The sequence below is a fragment of the Cryptomeria japonica genome, chromosome 6, assembly GCF_030272615.1.
Source record: "Cryptomeria japonica chromosome 6, Sugi_1.0, whole genome shotgun sequence".
Lineage (NCBI taxonomy): Eukaryota > Viridiplantae > Streptophyta > Pinopsida > Cupressales > Cupressaceae > Cryptomeria > Cryptomeria japonica.
In genome coordinates this window covers 1,124,238-1,139,976 of record NC_081410.1, presented here as the reverse complement: position 1 = coordinate 1,139,976, position 15,739 = coordinate 1,124,238, and the positions used below count along the sequence as shown (strand labels likewise).

At 34.4% G+C, this 15,739-nt stretch overlaps 1 long non-coding RNA gene across 1 annotated transcript; it reads right to left on the bottom strand.

Annotated features, from left to right (window-relative positions):
- Positions 1 to 14,103: 14,103 nt before the first annotated feature.
- Positions 14,104 to 14,996, bottom strand: LOC131029392 (uncharacterized). The gene is made up of 3 exons (XR_009102770.1): positions 14,646 to 14,996; positions 14,476 to 14,545; positions 14,104 to 14,361 (listed from the first exon to the last, which is right to left on the bottom strand). It is a non-coding gene; the product is annotated as an uncharacterized LOC131029392 (long non-coding RNA).
- Between the last annotated feature and the right edge of the window lie 743 nt (positions 14,997 to 15,739).

Sequence of the window (15,739 nt, the reverse complement as noted above, 5' to 3'; positions counted from 1 at the left end):
AAGAACTAGAAATGGGGAATTTCTAACTATACCAATGCATAAGAAAGTGATAGGAACTAAGAGGGTGTTTCAGGACAAGATAAATGAAGATGGAAAAGCCACAAGGAACAAGGAAAGATTGGTGTGCAAGGGTTATTCACAATTTGAAGATATAGATTTTGAGGAGACATTTGCTTTGGTAACAAAAATGGAGGCTATGAGGATGTTTCTTGCATTTGTTGCATATACAAACTTCAAGGTATATCAGATGGATGTTAAGTCAACATTCTTGAATAGAGAAGTTAAAAAAGTATACATTGAGCAATCATATGGGTTAAAGCTATCAAAAGATCCAGATATGGTATGGAGACTCAAGAATGCGCTTTATGGACTTAAGAAATCTCCTCAAGTGTGGTATGCAAGGATGGATAGATATTTATTGCAATAGAATTTGAGAAAAGGTACTACATATAGAAATCTTTATTTCAAAATTGAAGGTGATAAATTGTTAATTGTTGTTGTATATGTTGATGATATCATATTTGGAGTAGATGATGATGTATGTAAGAAGTTTGTAAAAAAAATGCAGAAAGAGTTTGAGATGTCTATGATAGAAGAGTTGTCATTTTTCTTTGGTTTTCAAGTTACACAATAAAAAAAATGCATTTTCATTTCTCAAACCAAGTATATCAAGGAGATGTTGAAGAAGCTTGGGATGGAAAATTCTAAACTAGTTGCAACCCCTATGGCTATTGGTTATAAGTTAAGAAAGGATGATGGATCTCTAGATATTGATTAGATATAGTATAGATCTATGATTGGAGGATTGTTGTATTAAACTACTTCAAGGTCAGATAGTATACAAGTTGTTTGTTTGGTTGCCATATATTAGGCTAATCCTAAGAAATCTTATGGTCAAGAAGTAAAAAGAATATTCAGATATCTAAAACAGACTCCAAATTATGGTTTATGGTATAATAAGGATGATGATTTCACTTTGAAAATATATAGATGTTGATTGGGCCAAATGTGCTGATGATAGGCAAAGTACAAGTGGTGGTACATTTTTCTTGGGAGACAGATTGGTCTGTTGGTGCATTTTTCATGTGGTGGTGCATGTCTATGATCTGTGTATATTGCACTATCAGGTTTTCAGGTCCGCTATTGCTTAGATGGTAGAGTTGGTTGTTATTGTTATAGATAGTGAGGTTGTCTATAAGGACTGGTCTGAAGAATGCTTGGCGGTTCTTGGATATGTGTATTCAAGCATTGTGGCTTGGAGGACATGTCCATTTGGTTTTTGCAGTGTTCCAGTTCAATTTTCTAGTGCTCATTTGATTGGAAAGTGAAGTTATGTTGTTTTGTGTTTTGTGTTGTCAACTGATTTGGTTCATGACTAATTGATGTGGTGTATCTTATTTGGATCATGTTGTTTTGGTCTACATATGCATTGGAGGTTGAGTTTCGATATTGATATGGGTCTCATCGTGGCATGGGTAGATCAACATTGCATATTTTGCATTGGGGGATGTTTTTGGGCCAACTGGTTAACCTGCTTTATTGTTTATCTACACGTTTCGTTTGATGCTGACTTTGGAGGATGTGTTAGCACGTGAGATTCGTTGGAATCAAATTAGAAGGATGTGTTGTGATGTGCTTGGATCCCCTTTATTTCCTAGAGTGGACCACAATGGATGTTATAGGTTTGAGTGGCTGAATTTATGTAATATTGTTTATTTTGTTTGTGGTCGAGCCTCAACTAGGGTTTTAATGAATAATCTTGTATATATATATGTGTGTGCAGTTGTATGAGTTGATATATGGAATGTGTGTGAATTGTTGTGCAATGGATGTGAATGACATGCAAGCAGATTCGGTGCGAAAGTTAGTTTGTGAAGAGCTTTGATCATAATATCTTCAGTATGACAATGTTCTGAGATAGTTTTGATGTTGGATGTGTTTTCCATGATATTGGTCACTTGAAACAGTGGTTCAAGGAAAATTTCATGATCAAGAGATCCGATTTATTTCAATTCATCTATTCCTTGTACCTGTTGAAAGAAGGTGTGTTCCTTTTGGCAACTTGTCCAATCATTTGTATCTTTCATTGAGATAGTGAGTCTCAGTAATGCCAGTCCTTTGTATCATGCCCTAAGGTTGTGCACCTTATTCTTGCAATTCCAATCAAGTGCAGTAAACTCCTTGGCCTTGAGCCTAAAACATTGCAATTAATTATTTATATTGTGAGTGTGATTCTCATCGTGGTTTTTCCTTGTTTATGGTTTTCCACATAAATATGGTGTTCACATGTTTATTGTGCTTTATGCTTCCATGTTTCATAATTTTAGTAGTAATTTGATTGTGGTTTGAAGTTTAAAAGATAAGAAGAAAATTATTTTGAGGTTTGGATTGATACACCCCCTTCTTAGGCCTATGGTGTGTTTAACACCTATTTTGTCCCTTAGTTGTGCAATTTCTTGTCTCAAGTGTTCATTTTCTTGTTTCACTTGAGTGCTTTCTTTGACCAATTTCTCTATATGAGCTTTAGTGAGCCTTGCTACATTGATAGTCAAATTTGCAGCTTGCACTAGGTCAATATCATCAAGCTTGTGAACAACAAGTTCTCTATAAATCTTGCATGTGTCCTCAATCGTGAGCGGCCTTTACCTCGAGGTGCAATACCCAAGTAGATAAAGAAACATTGTTAGGATTAAACCTTTCTCCAATGTATATCTTGTCTACTGCATCTTTGCTTAGTTTGACCATATTTTGATTGACCCTTAAGTTGTCAAATACAACAATTGAGTTAATATCCCATTTGGGTAAAATAATCACAATTGCCTCCTGCAACAGTCTTATTCCCTTCTCTGAAGTCATATTATTCATTTCCTCATCCACTTTATCTCACAATTCTTTGAAAATATATGGATGCATGTCACGCCTGATATTCTTTACCTTTTCTCTAAATTGTCTTCCTTTAAACTCTAGAATAAAGGCTTGGAACTCGGCTGACTTAATGAAAGCAAAAATAAAAAATAAATTGGTTACCAGCTAAATGTCTGACATCATCAGACAATTGGTCAAATGGCTATACAACAATGTGTTGTATGTCATTAGGATGTCAATATTTCTCAATCACGGGTTGGTGTATCTCCTCATATCCTTCATCTTCTTCTTCTTCATCACTCTCTTCATTATCTTCTTCATCTTTAGAATCACTAATTTCAATTGAGAAACTAGTCTAAGGGGTAGGTTGAGTAGATCTATGCCACATAGGTTTTACCCTTTTTTCTCCTATAGGTTGAACCATTTGCTCTCTTGGTACATTATCATCATGTTGCCAAAAAACATGATGTGGTACATTTGCCAAGAGCTCAAACACACGATGGAATAACATTTCAATTCTTTTAATCTTATCAGGCTCTTGATCCACATAAGCACCTCTATAGGAAGGATTTTGTGTTATCCTCCATCTCTTAGCTGCCATGATTTTATTGTAGATAGAAATCCTCTTTAGCAAATACTCCTCGTTGTCTATATTTTTTACTAGATCATCTTGTAATTAATACTTGTGAAGGTATCTAAGGTAAATAGTTGGCATATGTAATCTCTATTAATGACTATTAAGTCCTCACCAATCACGTTGTGAATAACCTTCCTCTCAAGCACATACTTGCTAGCTATTATCCTCATTTGACAAATATGTTGGGTACCGACAACTTCCCAACCTTGCCTAATCTCCAAGGGTTGCAAATGGGGATGTCTTTGAACATCTTCTTGTAATGATACTTAAAAAATTCATACCTTCGGTCCAAAGTCTAAGGATCTCTAAGTCCCTTTTGGATGTCCTCAAATTGTTTCAAATGAGGGTTAATCGCTTATGACTACCTTGGCCTTGAGCTTGAACTAGACATCTACTCAATCAAGCCTTGGTTCGCATCTATATCTTTCTTTTTCCTTTTGGACTTAGGTTGGTACCGGGTTTCAGTTTCAGGAAACTTAATAGAGCACAAACAATTATATCTATCACAAAAGGATTATGATATCCTTTCTTGACTCTTAACCTTTATGAATCTAAAACAACTAGGACTCAAACTTTGACAAGCATATTCTACTCCAAACCATAATTTGGAACACCAATAGCCTTCAATGGAAGTAATAAAACCAGGATAACATTAAAAATAGCTTTGAGGTAACTTACTACTTACCAGGCACCACAACTTTGCTTTAAAATCACCTTTAAATCCTCCTTACACCACACAGAAAGCCTTTAATATCTCCACTGCTTTTGTCGAGGGCTCTAAATAATCCACAATTGCTTTGTAGCATAATTAAATAAATTTTCCTACTTAAAATACCCATCGACGTGCATTAATATTTAACCATGTGAGCTTCTGTGCTGCCAGTGAAGTTGTTACCAAATCTAAAACTCCAACGTTGATCAAGAAGAATCGATGATTGTCAACCAAGTTTGAATTTGCCCATCGATGTGACCTTTTCTCATTAATAGCTCGTTGGATCTCGAAATATCTCCTAGAAATGCATATACATTCCATTGATGCCTTAGCAGTCAATGCTTTGTGATGTTGTAGGTCCTTGGAACCCAAAAGATGTTCCAATGACAACCAAAGCTCCAATGAGTTGACCATTCAATTTCCACCTCACCATCCACACAAGCTTCCATGTAAGCCCAACTATCACACGTCTCTCTTTATTGTTGAGTTGTTGGAGCCTTGAAAGGGCTCCAGCGATAGTTATGCTCTTGCTGATGACATGGGCCCACCATTCTACAAAACTTTGACCATTATACGCTCGTTGGATCGTTGGAAGGCAAAGGCACCTCCACCAAGAGTAGTTCCCTCAATGATCAGAAAGCCCACAAAAAGATTCAGCGCTGCCCACCTTAGATCAATGGATTGTTGGGGCTCAAAAGAGCACCCAACAAAAATGGAAGCCTCGACGATGAACCCAAGCCCACCACCATTTCAGTTGTTAACTAGTCAATTATCGTTGGGTCATTGGGACCCAAATGAGGTTCCAATGATAGTTATAATCTCACTGATAGCAAGGGCACACAAACATGTCTGTTGCCACATCACTGCCTCGTTGTTGCTCCATTTAGGCCCATCAGAAATATCGTATCATTCGGTCGCTAGGCCTCAAAAAAGCTCCCATTGATAGCTATACCTCCAATGATGACCATTAAGAACCTACTCCATATGACCATGGGACTTTATATTGCTAGATCGTTGGGGGCAAAAAGTGCTCCCAACGACAGTGGAGCCTCCAACAGTGGGGCCTAACAATTAAAAGGGGCTTTTACGCACGTGGGGACCTAAAAACTACTAGGGACTTGAGGGGGGAAGGGGTCGTTGATTAGGAACATAAAGGATTTAAAAGACCTTAGCACATACACAAGAGATAATGATCGGGTAAGATTTGAGGTGCTAACACATGGGGCTAGTCATACAAATGTATAAGAAACCTTAAATTGGGACTAAGACAACTTGCAACCGGTGATCACAAGTCATTAAAAAATTAGAATGCAGACCAAAGGAACAAACCATTAAGGTTTATAAATGGTTTATCCTAAACCTAACATTTTTACTAGTTCCAAAAATTTCCTTGTATTATCATGCTAATACTTTTCAACCAAAGATTTGATTTCAATATTCAATTTCATATTAAATCTTCGGAGTCAACCACTTAAACTCCAACATTGGTTGATTGGATGATTTTAAATACTTTCTCTTCTCTTTGTTGCTCTTACCAATGTTTTAGGATGCATCTTTAAAATTTCACTAATGTTGCTTAACATTCTTTTATTTAAAGTTGTTTTATTCATTGTAGCAATTGTTATAGCTCGTCATGCCACATTCTTATGTTAGGATCAATTCTTTAGACTCAATGACACTTGAAACAATAGACATAGAATGCTTAAGTGGTTCATCTTTGGTTTCAAAAAAATGCCTAACTTTTTCATTACTTTTCCCATTTCCACATTTCATTAATTGCATCATCAGTTGACATTGAAATGATATTTTTTTTCGATAAAAAAATTCTTTATATATTCTATTGGCATACTTTCTTATCTGTCTCTGATAAATCTTACTAGGAAGATTATCCAAAATATTACTTCCAATTTTCAAAAAAGTATTTTCATCTTAAACATTACAAGGATTTTCATTTTCAACACGTTCACAAAAATTTAAGGATTTCCATCTTCACCAACACAAGGGATTTCATTTTCAATATCTCTTTGTACCTTTTTCTCACAAACAATATCAATCTCAACATTGGTATCTAGCTTCTAATAAATAATCAACACGATTATCATCTATAATCACATTTTCCATATCTTTCAAAGGTGGATTTGAGGATGTACTAGGATTAGTTTCTATAATCGGATTATCCTCCACATTCGCATCTTCCATATTTGCATCATCTACATACATCCTATCCCTCATGGGATCTTCAATACTTTTCTCTTCAATTGTTGTGGATCTAGATGCATCGATATTATTCATTTGTTGATTCCTCATTCTTCTATCTTTTTGTCGTTTTGCCTCCTCTCTTTGTGTTGGAAATTTCCTCTGGGGTCATGACCCTCCTTTCTTTCTTTTTTTGACGTTGCTTAGATCCTATGATTAACAAATTATGACCTATACTTAATTGAATTAAAAAATAAATAATCAATTAAATTAATCCTCGTCAAAATGGATCACCACATGTATATTATTCTACTCCAAAGTTTCCAATGATTGACTCCTTCTAAAAATGGATACAAAAATGTAGGAAAAGAGCATGAACGAGACAAGAATCATATAAAATGCAGAAATAGTCACCGTCAGTCGTACAAGAGAACTTGTGAAGTTGCAAAAAAATTACTGGTAAAAGTAGAACAATCATTTAAAAAAAAGGGTAAAAAACTGAAACGAGATCCTGCTTACTTTTTCAAATCAGGATCCCATTCACTTTTTTCTAGTTTAAATTTAAAAAAACAAACAAACAAGATCTAGATTAGCATACAAAATCCCATTTCATACATTTTGGATTTTTGACCTAATTTTTACTTTGGATTTCTACTTGGTTTGACCTACAACTTGAAGGCCATGTTAGTGTCCATACAAAATACTGACTTTGTACATATATTTGAAGACCTTTTTCGCAAAATTTTTTGATGAAATTAAAATCCATTATAAATTAGACTGTCTAGATTTCAAATATGTAATTTTTCAGAAAATTGGATTAATTTTTCTATTTTTAAAAATAATTTCTAATGAAAGAGGTCCATAAAATTGAAATAACAGGTTTTCTTATTAATTTAATAACTATTTTGTTTTTCAAGTTTTCTTTAGTTTCATCAAACTAAAGAAAATTTCATACACTTTGAAAAAATAATAAAATCTAAAAATGATAGGTTTAGGTCAATTTATGCTTGCCATACATGAGAAGTTTTCAAAACAAGTATCCCAAAGAAAAATTAACAAAAAATTATATTAAAATAAAACTACAAAAAATATCCTAATCAATCTTGAGTGTGTTGCAAATCTTTTCCCAAAAGGATTCAAAAAAATACTTTCATTTAGGTCAAATTATGTTTGTCATACATGGGCATGCTATGGTCCTGAAAATGTGACTTTTAAATAGTGGTTTTTAGATATGCCCATTGAAACTTAATTTGTATCATATAGATATTAAAATAAGTTACATATTTGGAAACTAGACTCCGAGCACTACATTTCATAATATTGACTTTTTTTATGATCCATTCTTTAAGTGCTTCAACTTTTTAGGTCAATTGGGATGAATTTTGAAACATAGCAAAAACACTTCCACTTTTTGACCAAAAAGTGGACTCAACTTCTTGCACACACCCTAACATGAGATTTCATGTTATGTTCACCAAAATGTAGAGGGGATTTGGTTCTCTAGACGTCAAGGTCTCAAAGAGAAAATAGCCCTTGGCTACCTCAATGTTAAAATGCTCAAGTGAACTAGAAAGGACATACTAAAAATTGAACTTCAAACTATTCTCGATAAAGAATATGAAATTGAAAATGCTTAATACGTAGATATACGATTTCATAAAAATATATAAACTACAAAAATGTAAAGCATATAAATCATGGAATCTGATACCAAATAGATTAAGCCTCGAACTTGGATGCCAACACGTCATGGGGATGTTTGCACGACTGCACTATTGTCTGTACAAAAACAACCATAAAGCTACTAGAAAAAATGTTTTAATTTATCTAAAAATTGGTTCGCTTACACATAGAAATAGGAAAAATCTTGGGGGTTGTATGGGAGTTTGCCTCAATCAAAGCCCCACTTTGGTGTTTTGATCTCCACGGGTAGACAAACAAGATTAGAAGATATAAAATAAGATACATGTGTGATGGGCATGTGCACCAAGATGGGGACCCAAAAGGGGGCCTTAAGATGCACTTTTTCGTTGAAACCAACAAAGTTTGATCTGGATGAGAGAATGAAGATAGTTAAGCTCAAAATTTGAAGATGCAACAAGAACAAAATTTGTAGTGCTCTGAATCTACTTTCTAAACTACTATTTTTTTAAAATGGTTGTGATTAAGGGTTTAAAAAAGGGGGAACACATAAAGTGGTCCTATTTAAAAAAAATATATAACATAATGTATGGTGTGTTCCTCCTAAAATGTTAACTTTTTTTAAGTATTTCAAAAATCACTCCAGTGAGAAATTAGCTAATACCATATAATTTATGCTGGATTTTTTGGCTAGTTTCTAATGAATATATTAATTTTTACTAATTTTGAAAGTGGACATGTCCTGAAAAATAGAAATTTGAATGTGTCCCCCCCTAAAAGTTTTGAAAACATAAAAAATATTAAAATTTCAAAATGTTTAGAATGGAGTCTAGTTTGAAAAAATATAATTTGCTTCAAAATTTGATGGATGAGTGAAAAACAATACCCCAAATACCACATGTTGGTTTTTGATAAAAAATAGACACGCTGACAAAATAAATTAAAGATGAAAGCCTTAATATACTCAAAACATGTAAATTTTTTTATGTGGTTAGATAACTGAGAGAGAGCTTAATATCATCATGACTTTTTTGTAAATTTGTATTGAAACACATGCAAACCTAATGGAGAGCATGCAAAAAAATGTGTGATTTTTTATTACTTTTTCAAAAAACACATCTTTGGCATGAAAGGGTTGGATGCCCAAGAAAAATCCAACCCAAAGGGTTGGAATTTTCCAATGCAAATAAAGATGCTAGCACCAAATAATGTGCCCATGTTATTTGAATGCATTTTCAAAAAACCAGCCCTAAATACTGTGTGCATTATGAAATTTCACTAATATAACACTAGTGCCAAATAATGGTAGCACTCTCGCATCTCTCTCCTCCCTAGGTCTCTCCCACCCTCTCCCTTCACTACCTTGCCTACCCTCCTTACCCCATGTTTATCCTTGCATCCATCCCTCTCTCTTCTTCTTTCTCCCCCTTTTATTTTTATCTTTCTCCTCTCTCCATTTTCTTGGTCACCAACTCTCTCTCTCTCTCTCTCTCTCTCTCTCTCTCTCTCTCTCTCTCTCTCTCTCTCTCTCTCTCTCTCTCTCTCTCTCTCTCTCTCTCTCTCTATCCATGTCTCATTACCCACCTCTCTCTATCCCCCTGTATCTATCTCACCTCTCTATCTATCCCCTCTCTAATTCTCTCCCTCCCCCCTTACCACTCTCCCTGTATGAACTCTCTTATTTTTTTTATCTCTCCTCTCACCTCTCTATCTCCTCCTTCCATAGGTTTCTCACTCCATCCATGTCTACCTCTCCCTCCATCTCTTCTTACTCCTCTCTACATTCTTTTGTCTCTCTCCTCCCTTCCTCCCCTCTCTAGGTCTCTCCCTCTCTATCCCCACTTCCCTCCTCGCCCCCATCTATCTCTCCCTCCCCACTCTTACTCATTCTCTCTTGAGCATATGTATGAGGAGAACAAATGGCTTCCTTTGATTGTGAGTGTGGTTTTGAGGAGAAAAAACACACGGGCTATGAGAGAAAAGAATAGAAATGAGGGAAACTTTGCCCTTTAAAAAAAAAAATTCCAAAGTAAACTAGTCAACTAGTCCACTAGCATTTTTGTTTAAATTGACCAATCCTGAGACTTGGTCATTCTAAACCTAATTGTGCATGCCATATTTAGCTAACATGTTATTTGGCTAGTGCACTATGCTCTAATGGGAGCCAAAAAGTAAAGTTGCAACTTTTTGGTCCACCATCGTAGTGAACTTACCCTGATGGAAACAAATCCTAATTTGGAGGAGAAACCCTATCATGATAATATACAATAGATGAGATCAAATAAACAAGATTAATTTAAGGGTAAAAGTACAAACTTGTGTCTCACTTTTATAAAGTAAAAGGCTAACAACAACAAAATAGTTCAACTTCAATGGCACAAAAGTGATATTTCTATTTGGTATTTGAAGATGATGTAAACTGATGAAATGTGTAAAACTGGATGAAGTTTATGCCTATTATTTTTTAATTTTTTTTTGAACAATAATTGATATATTTTTTAATTATTAAAGTCAATTTTCTAATTATTGAAAAATACTGCAAATCAGGGGTTTCACCTCCCACCACAAAACTATATGTAAATAATCTTGTTTTCCTCTGATTTTGAAATATGTTTTAGATGACATCCATAGCCAATGCAAAAAATATATATATCTGATTTTGATGTATATTTTCACCATTATAACAATTCAAAGTCGAAGTTTCCCGAAATCTACAGTTTTTCATCTCCCACCAAATTTCCCCTATCAAAACTATAGCAATCCCCCAAAAAATTATATATTCTTGAAGAGGACTCTCTCCTCTAGTGTTATATATAATTTTTAAATTTTTCTTATATGATTTACTATTTTTTTTTTGTTTTTCCGAATTAGAGTCTTATAGAAACCTTATTAATACCACAAGCCGAGGAGTTGATTCAAGTGTTGCACGTAGAGCGTTAATGACTACAATTTCTAGTAAGAGGTTGTCACATAAAAGACAAGTTACTGCAATTTCTGAATTACTACATATATCTAGAAAAATTGTTCAAAGATATATTAGGTGGAGAAATATGTTAGATGAAAACATTGAAATGAATTGGGTAAACATTTGTAGACTTCCTCGAAAAGACATAATTTCTGAAGATGTAAGAAGACTGGTCATTGAATATTGGACCAACCACTCTCATGTTTCTTCCAATAGAAGGAACACTATACAGATGAAAGATGAAGAGACTGGTATGAAGATTTCACATCCTAAACATTTTGTAGATACAACACAAAGTGAACTATTTTAAGCATTCAAGGAAGAATTTTCATATGTGAAAATATATCAGAGAATTTTTGAGAGGTTGCACCCTTGCTCTGTAAGCATAAATAAGATACGTGAAACTTGCTACTGTCGAAATCATGTTGAGTTTCATCTATACTTAGACTCATATAAAAAAGTTATGGCAGTACTTAATCCAGATATGGTCATCCCTTGAAGTACAACACAATTTGTGAAATCAATTTTATGTGATAAATCAAAAGATTTAGATGACTTCAATGTACATTGTATAAAAAGTACATGCATTTATTATGGAGATTTGCAAAAATTTTCATTACAAATTGAGAATTCTGATGTTTCAATGCCAGTTTTGTGGAAGAGATTTCAATATGAGACATATCGAACTAAGACAGGAGATGAATCCAAAAAATTGGATTGAAGGAGAGTGAATTACCCTACCTTGAATTTTTGAACAAATTTCGTACAATGAATTATCCACATATCCAACGTTGTCATGGTGCACGATGGCAAGCTAAACAATTTCGTGATTCCAAAAATTGTTTTCCACCTTGTTGTATTCTTTCAATTGTAGATTTCTCCGAGAACTATACATTTGCTCCTCAATCGCAGATTCAAGCTCAATATTATCATTCTGATCAAGTTGTAATATTTGTGCAAATGACTTATAGACACGCACAATTTGATGTGGATGGGGTAGAAAACTGTACTGATCCAAATGAACGCATTATCATCAAGGAGGTTCGTTTCTATATCAGCGATGATAAGGTTCATGATAGGAGCTATGTAGCTCATTGTTTTGCAATATTTTTTGAAGATATTGCAAATCATGGGATAAATGTTTCACAACATTGGATTTGGTCGGATGGTTGTGCAGGTGAGTACATAAGTTTCAATTCATTTTCATTTATATGTAAATTTGTATTTGATTTCAATTTGATAAATTTTATTTTAAATTTTCAATTGTACATGTACATGACATACAACTTTACATGGAGCAGGATAATTTAAATCTGCAAAAGTTTGGCTATCCATGCAACGTGCTAGACACAATGTCAAGTTTATGTGGAACTTCTTTGAAAGTGGACATGGAAAAGGAGAGAACAATGGAGCAGGAGCATGTGTGAAGCGTGCACTTCACCAACATGAACTTGCGAGTACTATTAATTTTGTTTTCAATTTGTTTGTATCTATTTCTTAATATAATTTCATTTAAAAAGAAGTGCACATAACAACATCTCTAAGTTCTTTTATGTAGGTAATAACATAGAGAATTCAAACAAAATTGTTGAATGGTGTCAAAGTCATTTTGCTAGTCGGGACATGCCATACAACAAACGCTATATTTGGGAAGTGAAAGGTAAAATATTTTTGTTCTCAAGAGTTCTTAAAAAAATTCATCAACTTTGCATTTCAATTTTATCCTAAAGTTGTTGATCTAAAAAGGTGCAAATTTCATTTCATATTTGTAACAGGTATTGATCGATCTAATCCTTACAATTGTCAAACAATTGTTGGTATTATAAGTTTACATCAAGTGATGACTTCAAGGCACCACAAGCCTCCATTGATTAAAGTAAGAGAAAAATCATGCTCTTGTGCTGACTGTGTTGAGGACAATCCAATGAGTCAATGCGAGAATATTGCAAATGGATGTGTCTCACAATGGGATATGAAAGAGTTAATCAGAACACCTCCTTATGAAGATGATGAAAATGACATAGACATTCATGATCCTATATATTCAGCTGATTATGAACATGTTTCTGATTTAGTCGTTACAGGTGCGTGTGTGCATACATGTTCTTTTATTTAGTTTTAATTTAGATTATGTAGTGATGTTCAAATTTTATCTACATCTTACTTTTGTTTTAAATTTATATGGTGTCATCTGGATGTACATACATAGGTGATATTTGTGTTGTGGTTGCAGATCCTGACAATGTGGAAGGTGTAGGTAGATTATTATCTACTAAGATGCACAAAAGAAAAATTCAAATTGTCAGAAGTAACTGTAGATGATGATGGACAATCATATCCAACTGGTTCATTTGTTAAGAAGGCACCTATTATCAACAAACTAAGATAGACAAAAATGATGTTCAATTAATTAATTACGTGCCTAGAAAAATAATTCTACATTACAATCACTTGGTTATAGCGACAAAGCTGCAATTTGAGACATTGCCAAAAAAAGGACATGGAAACCAAAAGTGGAGGTTACCTTTTGAAGAACACAAATTGTTTTTGGAGATAATAAAAGATAGAGAGGATCCAGACTATATGTATCAAGAGCTAACTTAGGCTATCTAACTTGTTTTTGTAGCTCATACTTTTATAGTTGAACCAGAGTTTGAACTCATGTTTAATCTAAACTAGGACTGAAATACATATATATATTTGGACCATATTAAAACTTAGAGATGATTTTTTAATATTAGATCATATCTAGTTTTGTTTTTTTGACATGGTAAACAATGGTTTAATAAACATGTAACACAACTAAGTAGACAAATTCAATAATAATGAGTTCGAAGAAATTGAATACTAATTTAGCATGTATTATGATCCCCTTAAGACATCCTTTTTCGGCTGAATTATGCACTAAATAATAAATTATAAATATTAAGGAAAGGTGTTGATGAATGAGGAGAGTGAGAGTGCACCCAATTCAGAGTGAAAGCACATTGTAACACATAAAATAAACATGTACAACACATGAAATGCCTATAAACATGTAACACATGAAATGTCTAGATAATCATGTAACATGTATGAAATGTCCAGGTATAATGTCTAAAATAAGGCTACAAATGCAATGTCCATAGTTCATGTATAATAGAAATCGAGTGCATAATAGAAATATAATGTTCACAACATGTATAAATGTCAGATATATCCATATAATAGAAATGTCCACAACATATACATAGTAGAAATGTCAGATATATTCAGAATAAAAGAAGCAAGAATGTATATAACAATAATGAGCTATGTCGCGCCCTGTCCCGATCCCCGATCTGATCCATCACCTACTCCAGGGGCCTACATTGTGTACACAATTTCCATGTTAAAAAAATTATATATAGTGGATCCCGATGATTAGGGAAAAAATAAGACACATCAATCACATCAATTTAAATTTAAATATAAATTTACCTATGTATTCCTGATGAATAGGATCACCAGGTGCCTGCAAATCTTCATATCTCACGACCATCATAATCTCCTATAATATATATTTAAAATTGAAAAAATATGTCAGTGGTAGTGAATACATAGAAACTTTATATATACAACTAAGTTAAAATCAAATTTTGGTTTCTTACCTTATTCCTCTCCTCGAATGCACACCCGATCCTAGATATCTCCGAAGAGTGTAATGACACAGCATCTGGATCAGTAAAGTCATCCTTAAGAACAGATGAAAAACCTCTTCGCCGAACTCCTAGAGTCTGTGGTGTAGGATGCACTGTAGTCTCGGGAGTTGTAGGAGGTATCGAAATATCCTCCTGCCTGGAACTACTAGGCTCTGAATCTCCTCCACCATGGTTGGTACTAGTCGAGGATCTCTGAAGTACTCATCCAATGAACTCAATCAGCTGCTGAGGAGTGATCCCATGTAATGTAGAGAGAGCCTGATAAGCATCCACAAGATCACTCACTAAATAGGAGCTCATCTGGCGCAGACGATCCTCCAGTAACCGTGCGATCTCTGCAAGCAACAGTAGCTCATAATGAATATGTGGGTCATAAAATGGATGTGTCTCATCAACAATAGGGGCAATACGAGAACACAACATATATCTCCCCACGCGATTAGAAGTCATCTCATCAACCTGAGTAGCAATGTTGGCAATGCTAGAATACATGCCAATGCTTGCCTCCTCAACTGCCATATCACCAGCACCACCTGTGACCAAATCAAAACCTTTCGAAAAAATCGAAAGGTTCTGATCCACAATTGTCCTCTTACTAGGAGGCTGTGTATCATGGTGTCTAAATCTGTCTGCAAATCTGCCCCTACCCTGCCCAACATGTCATGGAAAGTCTATGTAATCAACATCATATCCTAGATAAAATTATGCATACAATTGTTTGCAGAAATACTGTGGTAGCTCATCCTTCTGCGGCCACCCATGATGTGTCGCCAACCATCTAGGATATATGAATGGTGCGACAATAGGATCCTCACATCTAGTGACCCGATATTCTCTAACCACAACCATTTCCATGTAAAATGGGAACATGGATTTCACATTCATTGCAGAAACATCTCTATCTATTGTTTTCCATTTAACCATGCCATAGACAGCGTGAGATAAGTCCTATAAAAATGCTCAATGTGAGGGTCATCATATGGGTTGTATGATTGAGCAAGCTCAATCATATGCATCAACTCATCTCTAATACGGTCTTATCC